We start from the raw sequence: 11,899 nt of genomic DNA, 5'->3' as shown, positions 1-11,899 counted from the left end.
AGTTGCTTTTTCTGAGCAAAAAGGCAGCTACTGTTTTTGTGGAAGGGTACCAAAATATATCCAAACTGTCCTTTCTGTAGGTATATTCATTGTGTTGTATGCGAAAGCATTAGTCCTGGTTTGCAGTAATATTGATGAACAGAACTTTTTTCTATAAATTGAATAATAACAAGAGAATGCTATACCTATTGTTTTCAGAACAGACTCCATGTGGAGTGACTCATCCAGCCTGTGGGCCCATCTGTGGTAAATGAACAGTTCAGTGTAAAAATAAAAACTGGATAAATAGATGTGCAAAATTTTTAGAAAATCCTAATATAGTTAGTTTGGCAAAAATGTAATCTACAAAGGCTGGAGTGAGCGGATGTCCAACATAATAACCAGAACCCAACTTCCTGCTCTTTAACTCTGAGTTAGTCAGCGACTTGAAGGGGGGGGCACATGGGACATAACTGTTCATTGAGTTTGCATTTGATCCTTAGCATTCAGCTCAGATCCAAAAGCAACAGATATGACCCATGTGCCCCCCCTAAAGTCACTGATTGGTTAATGCCTGGTAACCAATCAATGGAAACCAAAAGAGCTACAAAGCAGGAAGTAGTGTTCTGGCTATTATGTTACACATCCAGTCACTCCAGTCTTTATACATTACATTTTTGCCTAACTAACTATATTGCAAAGATTTTATATTTTGCACAGTCTATTTACCCAGTTTTTATTTTTATAAAGAACTATTCCTTTAAGTGGGACAAATTTCAGTATGATAATGTTGGAGTGCATGTTTAGACAAAAATCCATGAGTGTGTTCAGTGACAGGTGAATTACAGCTTTTTTCACTGCCATATAAAATGGGAGTGAACCAGTTGTTTCTCCTCCATTGTGAAATTTCTGCCAAAGAAACTGTCCATGTGACTTTAGCTTTAGCCTACCCAAGTAAAAAAAATGATGGAACAGAATATCAAAGAATTTCAGATGCATGAACATTGATCATGTTAAGTGAGAAATGCTTATACTTGCAAAATAATCTTCTTTCTTTGTAAGGTGCTGATGAAGAAGAACTACGATGCAGGGATTGACCGGTGGGCTTTAGGCCATGTTCTATTCTCTTTGGTCATTTGAATGCCATTTTATCATGCAGAAGATCAAAAACAGCAGATTAAATCCATCCTGCATGACCCACTAGAGTCTGACTATCCTATTTCCATCACCAGTAGGATAAAGGATCTCCTGCAAAATTTTGTTCACTAATGACTATTAGAATTCCTAATTATTTTTTATATAATCTCGATGCCAGGCCTGGCCACAAAGCAAGTATGACATACAACAAGATTTAATTAGCTGTTAATGTTGTTCCTATAGCTCCACGAGAAGAAGCCGGAGAAGTATCTTGGGATCAGTAGAAACATCAGCTTTGTTGACTGGGCAGCAGTAGAGAGCCATTCATTCTAAAGCTGTAATTAATAATTGTCTAAGTGTCTATTGCCAAGAAAAAAAAGTGTAGGGACCCGTAGATTCTACACTTCTTATCTCACTAGTTGCTGGGCAGATGCCCATGTATCTAGTTACTTCATTTACATATTGAGTTATTGGCCAAGAAGCTTTTTGACCACTTCCAGCCTACATCTTCCTCTTCTGGTTGCTGACCCATCTGGATTTGTTCCTAGGAGCCTGGGTACACCAAGGCCCAGTAAAGCAATTTTTTGCCCTAAAAGGACCTGTACTAGTGTTGAGTCAGGGAGCAGAGACCCTGTGAATCCATTGAATCGGAATCCATTGAATCAGAATCCATTGAGGAGCCACTGTCATTCTTGAAGAAAAGGAACCCCAGCATTGAAGTGCCATCAAAAGTCTTAAAGAATTTTCTGAAGAATTTTCAAGAATGTGAGCAACATCTGGCAGGACCATCCATCATTATCATAACATTCTACATAAACCTTTACCACCATGTGGTTCAAATACACAACGCTAGCATCAGCTCAGTTTCCAGCACTTTCCACCGGATTCAAATCAGGCCACACCATCAGCAGATCAAGCACTCCGAGGGGTATATTAATCAAAGAGTGAAGTTAGTCCTCTAGAGTGAAATTCCGCCACTCTCCATTCATTTCTATGGGATTTTTAAAAGAGTATTTATCAATGGGTGAAAGTGAAAGTTCATCTTTTGATAAATATGCCTTTCAAAATCCCATAAAAATGAATGGAGATTGGCGGAATTTGACTCTAGAGGACTGTGGAAACCTCTAACTTCACTTTTTGATAAGTCTCACTTAAGTCTCCATCTGCAGCATGATCAGTACCTCCATCTTCAGCGCTAACCAGTGTTGGACTGGCCCAAAGGGATTCCAGGAAAACTCCCAGGTGTCAGTGGGTCCTCATGCTGCCAAACATTTAGCCTATTTCATGGCCATTTCCTATTTCTATGAGAACAAAAAGGCTAAATAGATGGAATAATAGATTATAGTATGTAAAGAAAAGAGAGGGAGTTATGTAATAAGGGGCACTAATTTTGCCCAGGAGCAGTAACCAATAGCAACCAATCAACAGGTAGCATTTACTGGTCACCTGCTTAAAAGCAAACATCTTATTGGTTGCTATGGGTTACTGCTCCTGGAAAAACTTAGGGCCTTTTATTACATAAAGGGGAAGAGAATAGAGGTTGAGTGAGGAGATGAAGAATAATAATAATACAGAGAGTGGGCCCCTGGTCTAAGGTTTTTGGGTGGGCCCCTGGTGTCCTACACTAGCCCTTCACCTGCTACCCTTCCACTCTCTAAAGAATTGGCGCCACAAGCAACAACATTATGTCATCTACAGCACCAGGACTCAACCTCCAGCCCCCTGTTAGATTCAGGTTTCTTTAGCTGAAGAAAGCTTCATAAATAGTATTTAGACTATATAAGTCTATATATATATATATATATATATAGATAGTATAGATAGTAAATAAAAATAGTCTATATATAGATAGTAAATAAAAGCATAGATATGATAAGGGTATTAAATAGAATTAAATAGTACTGACCAAATAGTTATTTTAGCTGCATTCTGGAAAGAGGCACACAAAGAATACAAATAATTAAAAGAAAAATAATAGGAAATAAATAATGAAGATCTTAGTGGCTTAGAATAGTTTGCTCTATAATTAGTCACATTAATGCAAATCCCAGTTCTGTGTATGCAATTCTGTGGTGCTCAGGAATTTCGTATAAGACCCAAAATTATTGAAATCAGTTTGCTCTCACACTGCAAAATGTGCTTGCTTTTGGTTTACTGAGATCTCCACACAACGTTTTGAGGGTCAACCCCCTTTCTCAAGTGTCAGAATCAGAATTATTCTTGTTTCTTTTAAGTATGTGATACTTTCTCAGTTGTAATATGGAAGTGACTTTGTTTTATTTAAATATAATGTGGAAGTAATGTTTCTATGTTTACAGTCACCACTGGGATGTTATATTTGATTGTCACTATCAGGTATGCACTAATTGATTTCAAGAGATGGGGTATGCACATGTTAATGATTGTTAATTGGGCGGTGGAGCCCTACCTTGTTTTGCCTATATATACCTGTTTCCTGTTCACTTTTTGTAAGAACACTTGAGAAAGTGGGTTTGTCCCCCCAAAACGTTGTGTGGAGATCTCAATAAACCAAAAGCAAGCACATTTTGCAGCGTGAGTGCCATTTGATTTCAATCATTTTAGGTTGCTCTATAGCAGGACTGACCAACTGGCGGCCTCCCTTGTGTGGCCCCCACATGAAAGTATGTCTGCTGTGTCTCCTTACCATGTGTAAACTTTAAAAGGTATCACTACGGAGATTAACTGGCCCCTGCATTGTTCAGACTGTAATACCCTGTATTGTTCACACTTGTGATCCCCCTGCATTGTTCACAATTGTAACACCTCTATTGTTCACACCCTAAATCCCTGTACTGTTCACACCTGAGACCCAGACTGAAACTGCCCACATTGTTCACCTGTACACTTTCATACAAACTGCTGAAGGGGCACCAGCACTGTGTCACTGTATGTGTATAGTACATCTTAGAGTGGTCCTGATTGGTTTCCCTATCTCCTGCTCTGTTCTGCCTTATCTATGCTTCCTGTGTGTGCCATAATCATTGCCTGCCCTATGCTCCCTGTGTGTGACATACTCTGCCTGCCTTATGCTCCCTGTGTGTGTCATAATCTGCCTGCCCTATGCTCCCTGTGTGTGCCATACCCTGCCTTCCCTATGCTTCCTGTGTGCCATACTCTGCCTTCCCTATGCTCCCTATGTGTGTCATAATCTGCCTGCCCTATGCTCCCTGTGTGTGCCATACTCTGCCTGCCCTATGCTCCCTGTGTGTGTCATAATCTGCCTGCCCTATGCTCATATGCTCCCTGTGTGTGCCATACTCTGTCTGCCCTATGCTGCCTGTGTGTGCCATACTCTGACTGTCCTATGCTCCCTGTGTGTGTGCCATACTCTGCCTGTGTTTGCCCTGCTCTGCCTGTGGAAAATAAGCCTGGTATTTGTTTTGGGGTTTCTTAGCATTTGAAAATTATTGTTGTTAACCATGTGCTGGGGGGTGCTTTGTTATCCCCAGGGGAGGATGCATATGGATTTAAGGGTAGGTCTTAAAGGAACAGTTCAGTGTAAAAATAAAAACTGGGTAAATAGATAGGTTAGTAACATCAAAAAAATGCATTAGTATACATCGGAAAAAAAACACCAAGACTATTTAAACTTTAAAATCACAAAGTCTTTATTGAGAAATAGCTTACCAAAACTCCAATTGCGCTCCTTTTCAGAAAGCGATCGGGCGATCCATTGTGCGGCACTCGATTACTCCTCCCTGCCTTCCTTATAGGAGATAGCCAGGGAGGAGAAATTGAGCACCGCACGATGGATCGCCGATGTGTCCCCTTTTCTGAAGAGGAGCGGAAGCGGAGTTTCAAAGGCTTTAAAGTTCAATTTGTCTTGGTGGGTTTTTTTCTATGTATACTAATGAATTTTTTTAAAACATTTTTTTGATGTTACTGAGTGGATATTTAACAAAACAGAACAGAACACTACTTTCTACTTTTCAGCTCTCTAACACTGAGTTAGTCAGCAACTTGAAGTGGGGCCACATGGGACATTGTTTGTAATTGATCCTTAGCATTCAGCTCAGATTCAACAGTTATGACCCATGTGGCCCCCCTCTCAAGTCACTGATTGGTTACTGCCTGGTGACCAATCAGTGGAAACCAAGAGAGCTGCAAAGCAGGAAGTAGTGTTCTGGCTATTATGTTACACATCCAGTCACTCCAGCTAAAATACATAACATTTTTGGCTAATTAACTATATTGAAATCATTTTTTATTTTGCACAGCCTATCTATTTAACCAGTTTTTATTTTTACACTGAACAATTCCTTTAATATGACTTAACTTTTAGCATACTAATATGGTAGCTATATGTGCGTGTGTATTATAAGAAAATGGCTGAGCTCCATTCTGTGTAAATGTATAGGAACACACATGCTGCTCCTAGGTGCAGGTTTTTAGGGATACATTCTTCTGCATCTATAACAAAACATATCATCTTGAGGCTGGCATTTAAGGCATGTTGTGTCACAAATACTGTCCTAATTATTATGGCTCTGACATACTCAAACCAGTTATAAATGGGCTACTGCTTATATTAAAAGATGCCGACAGGGTTTAAATTCGTAGGGGAACTGTTGTTGGGTGCTGATGACCTCTAGAAGACATTCAGCAGTATGGAGAAGGAAAGCTTGCTTTCATGTATGCTACACATGGATCCTATTAAAATACCTATGTGATTTAAAGACAGACAAAACCACACATTTGGGATTAATTCCAAGTGCCATTCTTAGAAAAGGAGTAGGAAGGGAGTGTATATATTTTCTTTTTTTTTATTTTGTTTTCCTTTTAATTTGTAGTGCTAAGCGTTGACCCCTATATCTCATCTGGACAAAAGCAAATAATTGCCCGTTGCAGTTTAATATTATTGTCTTTTGTTACAGTTGAAGTATAGTTGAATATATATGCTTAGTGTGTCAACATTTGGTTTAAATGTGAAGGTGTAAAGTAAAAAAAGACAATAAAAAGCTATTTTATTTTTGAATAGGAAAATGCATTTATTGTATCAAAATAGCAGAGGCCCAATGTTTGCCGAACTACAGTTCTCAGCATTCCTAACCAGCTTACTTAGAGGAAGCTGCGAGTTGCAGAAGTTCAGTGCTGGCCTGGAAGGTGGTTTCTAATATATATGATGATTGATTGATATGTTGTAAATTTATACTTAAGCTTCCAGCAGTGAAGGCAGCCAATATTTATCAAAAAACTCTCACATGGGCATGGTCGGACTGGGGACCCCCTGGGAAAAAACCCAGACCCGCTGCACAACAGCCTAACCTCCTGACCTCCACCCCTGCCCGATTGAAGAAATGACGCAGGTACGCGCTGGGGGGGAGGGAGTTGGGATTTGCCGCTGGGGAGGGGGGCCTGAAGGGGGCTCTTTGGAAAGGGGCAGGGGTCCTGATGTGGCAGCCCCGGTGGGCCCAGTCAACACTGCACATGGGGAAGTGACTCAGTGAAAGGTTTTTACCTATCAAGAGACAGGACAAGTAAAAGATAACATGTGCACAACCATATTCCATGAACAATTCTACATCTCTTACATCTGTATATAGATGCAGAACTGAGTATAGCTTGAAGACATCCTAACATTAGGTCATTAGCTGACATGAAGCTATTGGAGAACATATCCAGGCCTGGATTTGTGAAAAGGCCACCAAGGCCCGGGCCTAGGGTGGCAGGATTTTAGAGGGCGGCACGCTGTCCAACCACACCCAAATTGATTCAGAAACACGGGATGTGCAGGAGATAAAATAATTTTTTTAATTTGCTTTGAAAGCAGATCCACCTCCCCCCTCAAAGTGTAGCGAATATGCCACATGGCTAAACTACCTGCCACAGCCACAATTCGTTTACAAATCGTTCTAATTCATTAAATTAATCACAAAAATCAGTAAATCAGTCTTTTCAAAATCCAGATATGTGGAAGACTGCGCATGAACAACAACTTGTTATTTGCAAAGTGATTGTTTTTGCGAAGGCAAACTATACTAACATATGAGGAACACCTCATAAAAACATTTTTTTACTGGTGGCCATAGTCAATCCCTTAGTCTAGCAATCATTCTAAATCTTTTCTCAAGTTGCTATTGTAACAACCTGCCTGGAGTTGAACCAGGGATGGTGTTTTGTGTTCTCTGTATTGCCGCTGCTCTATGTGAGCAGACAGCTAAGGCCCTGGTTCACTCTTTTGCTATCCTTGTAATTGCAAGTAAGCTTGGCTTGTTTCACCTGTTGCCAATCTGGCCACAGGTGATCTGTGTAAGCCATTAGTCTGGCTATAAAACACCCAACTCTGCATTGCCTCATTGCCCAACATAGGTCTATTTTCTGAAAGTTCCTGGGTGTGATTTGTGTCTTGTTAGCTGTTCCTGATCCTTGCCTGTTTTGACCCTTGCTGTATCACTGCCTGAATCGACCCTTGCCTGTTTTTCACAACTCAAATGGATCCTGATTTTGTACCATGTTACTGACTGGTTTTGACCAAACTGTTGATCCTGACTACGCTCCTGGTTCCTGATCCTGTGCTGCACTCTCTGATTGATACTAACTAGGGTTGCCACCTTTTCTGGAAAAAAATACCGGCCTTCCTATATATTTATATTTTTTCCCCATAAATAAAATAAATACCGGCCAGGTGGCAACCCTAATACTGACCCAGCCTGTTCCACTACTATGCTTCTCTGGCCTTCCTGTATACGTTACCGTTCCCTAACCTACCCAGAACTTCCCCCCTGGTCCTCTCACTTTAAGTCCTGGCAGCATCTGAGTAACAGAGGGCTCCCCCCAAAGCGAAAGGCGATTGTTAGAGGCAGAAGCGTGAGCCGAGACTGGGACCTTGGGGTTTGTTAAGGGTTTTGGGATACCATATGTTATAGCTATACATTGGAGACCGGCCATATTTTTAACCATAGCCAAATACATTATGTCACTTTGTCAAGTGTCAGTTGACACTATATGGATCTGCTACCCTGGTTCTGGGCAGTAGCAGAAAAAATGTGTGTTAATGGGTGAATGGAGAAACGGAGAAACACATGTTCCATGCACATCTGAAATTAATTGGGGAATTTCCAACCCCCCCATAAACATGAATTATTCGAGGATATAAATTTTTGGCATACAAACTGGCCCTTGAATATGTAACTCCAGGGTGGTTCCAGCACAGACTTTTGTCCACCTTGCTCCTTGCAGCTCTCCTCCTGCTGTTGGGCTGGTGAGGTTTAGTCCTAACAGACTGGCCTATTTTTCTCCATTACAGTGATCTTAATGGCTTATTTTAGCAAGGGAGAGCATAGTGCACACCACCATAGTACTTAAATTCATAAATGCCATCTTAAAAGAAAGAAGGTCTGTGATGCCACTGAAATTCAAAAAAGAGTAAGAGCCAAGCTGAAGTAAAGGAGGTAGTTATACCTTACACAGTACTATAGCATATCTATAAGTTTGATGTAATGAAATGCCATTGGTAGGTAATGGTTTTAACAAAATTTACTTATCCTTTAACCAAGATAAAGTAAAGAGTAATTGTTCTCCCATCTTCCCCTATCTTCTGATAAGTCCCAGCATTGACAAGTAGTTGGAAATCTATTACAACAAAATCATTGCTTTCATTGATTTAAAATGTCCTACGGCCACAGGCAATTTGATGGATCCAGGAAGCCTACTTATATTCATTAAAGCCATGGTTAGCTCAGATGAGCCCATCTTTTAAAAAAGTCACTTTAACAGATATAATACAGGTTTAAAAAAATGGACTACTGATCACAAATAAGTCACTCATTTAGGGGCAAAAAGTCTTTAGAGTTCTATTTTCTCTTGGAAACTTTTTAGCTTTGCTTTGTTTTGGCACGCCAGTGTCCATTGTGCAGAGACAATGTAACTTTACTGTATAAATATAGCTATATAATTTCTTAATATTGCTTATTTAGCTTTTAAGGGCAGGAACCTTCATCTTGAAATGACCCATGTACTACAGCCTAAGTTATGTTTACATTGTAAGCATGCTAAATTAATACTCATACACTAAGTTGACTAAGGACCAACAGATCAAGTTTTCCTTCTCCATGAAGTACATCAGATCAGCAAAATTTACAAAATAAGGCGGGCCAGTAGTGCAACTGTAATAACTCACCCGGTGGTCTAGTGACAGGGGGTCGGCAGGGACGCCCACCACGCTGTACAGCTTCCTCCGTAGTCTTCACTTCTTAGGACATACGCGCTGCACGTATCCTCTGTTTATAGGCGCATGCGCACTGGCGTAATGACGTCAGCGTGCAATGGCGCGAAATTCAAACGCTATAAAAGTGATTTCCAGTGTTTAATTCTTTGCCCGTTATAGGATCTTTCTTGTGAATTCCTGGTGCTTCTATGCTGTAAATCCTGTCTGATATTGATACCTGTTGTGACCCCTGCCTGTTTTTGACGATTCTGACTTCTATATCCTGACCCCTGCCTGGTAATTGACTCTTCTATATCAGTATCCCTTCTGATAGATCTCCTGGTTTGACCCTTGCCTGTCTGACTCCGCTTGTACTCTGCCTGCCCTGACCGGACAGTTTTGACTACACCTTCTGTTTACTCCTTGCACTAAGACCTTCTGCTCAAAAGACTTTGCTTTACCGTCGTGCCCCTTTGCTCGTCGCTTGGCACCTCTCTTATTAAGACCTGGCGGCATCCGATTAGCCGAGGGCTCCTTCCGAGGTGAAAGGCGGCTGTTAACGGCAGAAATAAGAGCCATGAACAGAGTGCTTAGCATTGGTTCTGGATTTAGGGTGCTGACGGTGAAAGCAACATAGCACAAAATAATTACATTCCTGAACCTACCAAAGAAAAAACAAGGATAGACTCCATTTACTACTCATGTGTCAACTACTTGTGGCATTGGCAGGTTGCATAATATATCTGTGATATCAGTGGTAGTAGATTGTAAGCTGTGGGGTTAGAGGACTTGCTGTTTATGGAGCAAAAATCTGGTTATTGCATTTTATGGTAACCTCTTGCACATCTGGAAATTCCCTTTGTTTACATTTATTACCCTAAAAACCGGCTTTCTGATGTAATTTAAAATTTATGCAAAGCATATAAATATGCTATGGTAGCAGTGGATGCCTAATACATGTTCTAATCCACCACGGCCCTTATGCTCAGTGTGAAACTAATCATGTTCTGAAAACTTGCCACAGACATGTCTCTGTAAAAGGACATTTATACTGTGCGCCCAGCATGCTCCCACAAATATTTATACAACTGAGGGAAGTAGACTGACAGTTTTAAATCAGCTGGTTATGGGGGAGCAGTGAAATATTTACCATTATGCATAAACCCAGCATGTCATAATAAAATACATATATAGCACCCAGAGCACACCAGCTGTTTTCATGCATACTTGAAACTTCCAATGACTTCTGTTTTTCCGTAAAAAATATGGCCTTAAAGGAAAACTATACCCCTCAAACAATATAGGTCTCTATAAACAGATATTGCATAAAACAGCTCATATGTAAAACCCTGCTTTATGTAAATAAACCATTTTCATAATAATATACTTTTTGTAGTAGTATATGCCATTGGGTAACCAAAATAAGGGCCGTCCCCAGGGTTCCTATGATTCACGGTGCACACAAACATACTAAACATGTTAGGTCACATGAGCCAATTAAAAGACAGAGTTCTGTGTTTTGCTTCCACACTTCTTCCTGTTACAGATGTAGTATTTCTGGATGGGTTATCACCGAGGCAGCACACAGACAAACACAAAATGGTAGTTCAAGGCAAGAGATGTAAAAGGGCAATATTTACTTAAATATATATTCTAGTTTGATTAGATTCTTTAATATGCCACTTAATTTGATATAAACTATCTGTTAAGGAGTTTTATATGGAGCAATAGGAGGAGATATAGAGAGGGTTATATTGAGCAATTGAAGGAATAATAGAGAGAGTTGTATGGAGCAATAGGAGGAGTTAAAGGTAGTATTATACAGAGCAATATGAGGAGTTATAGGGTGATTTATATGGAGCAATAGGAGGAGATATAGGGGCAAATTTACTTACCCGTACTTCACCAGGCGAAGTTTCGTCAGGGCGCTGCTAATTCTGAAGTTGCGCTCAGGGAGGCGAAAGGTAGAAAAGTTGCACTCGTGTTAATTCGTCAAGCAAAGCGAAGTTACGCTAGCGATGCCTAATTTGCCATTAGAAATCACGGGGCCCAGTACGGCAACATTTTCTGGGCGCCCTGGTCCCTGCCCACCCCAGATCCTGCCCCCAAGCCCCACCCCCAAAAAAACATTTGTGGTCAGGGCCCCCCTATAAGTTAAAAAAAAAAATCATTGGTGGTCAGGGCCCCCCCCTATAAGTTTAAAAAAATAATTGGTGGTCAGGGCGACCCCTATAAGTTAAAGAAAAATTCATTGATGGTCAGGGCCCCCCCCCTATAAGTTAAAAAAAATTCATTTCATCATCTACACAGGGATTGTATAGGCTTATCCAATCACCATGCAACTCTAGGGAAACTACCAGGGCTGGAACTAGGGATAGGCAGAGTAGGCACGTGCCTAGGGCGCAAAGCTGGGGGGGCGCCAGGCACGTACCTGCTCTGACGCCTACCCCATTGTCCGGTCTGTCTCTCCCCGACTGCCACACGCATGTGCGCATGCGCACTCAAGAGCACGTACTTTTGCGCATGAGCACACGCAGCCGGTGCCATGACCGGCCAGGTTGCTTAGGGCGCCTGGCTGGGTTGGCCCGGCACTGGAAACTACCAATAGTTTAGAAG

This window comes from Xenopus laevis, chromosome 9_10S (genome assembly GCF_017654675.1).
Source record: "Xenopus laevis strain J_2021 chromosome 9_10S, Xenopus_laevis_v10.1, whole genome shotgun sequence".
NCBI lineage: Eukaryota > Metazoa > Chordata > Amphibia > Anura > Pipidae > Xenopus > Xenopus laevis.
The sequence above is the reverse complement of the archived record's forward strand: the minus strand, read 5'-3'. Positions refer to the sequence as shown.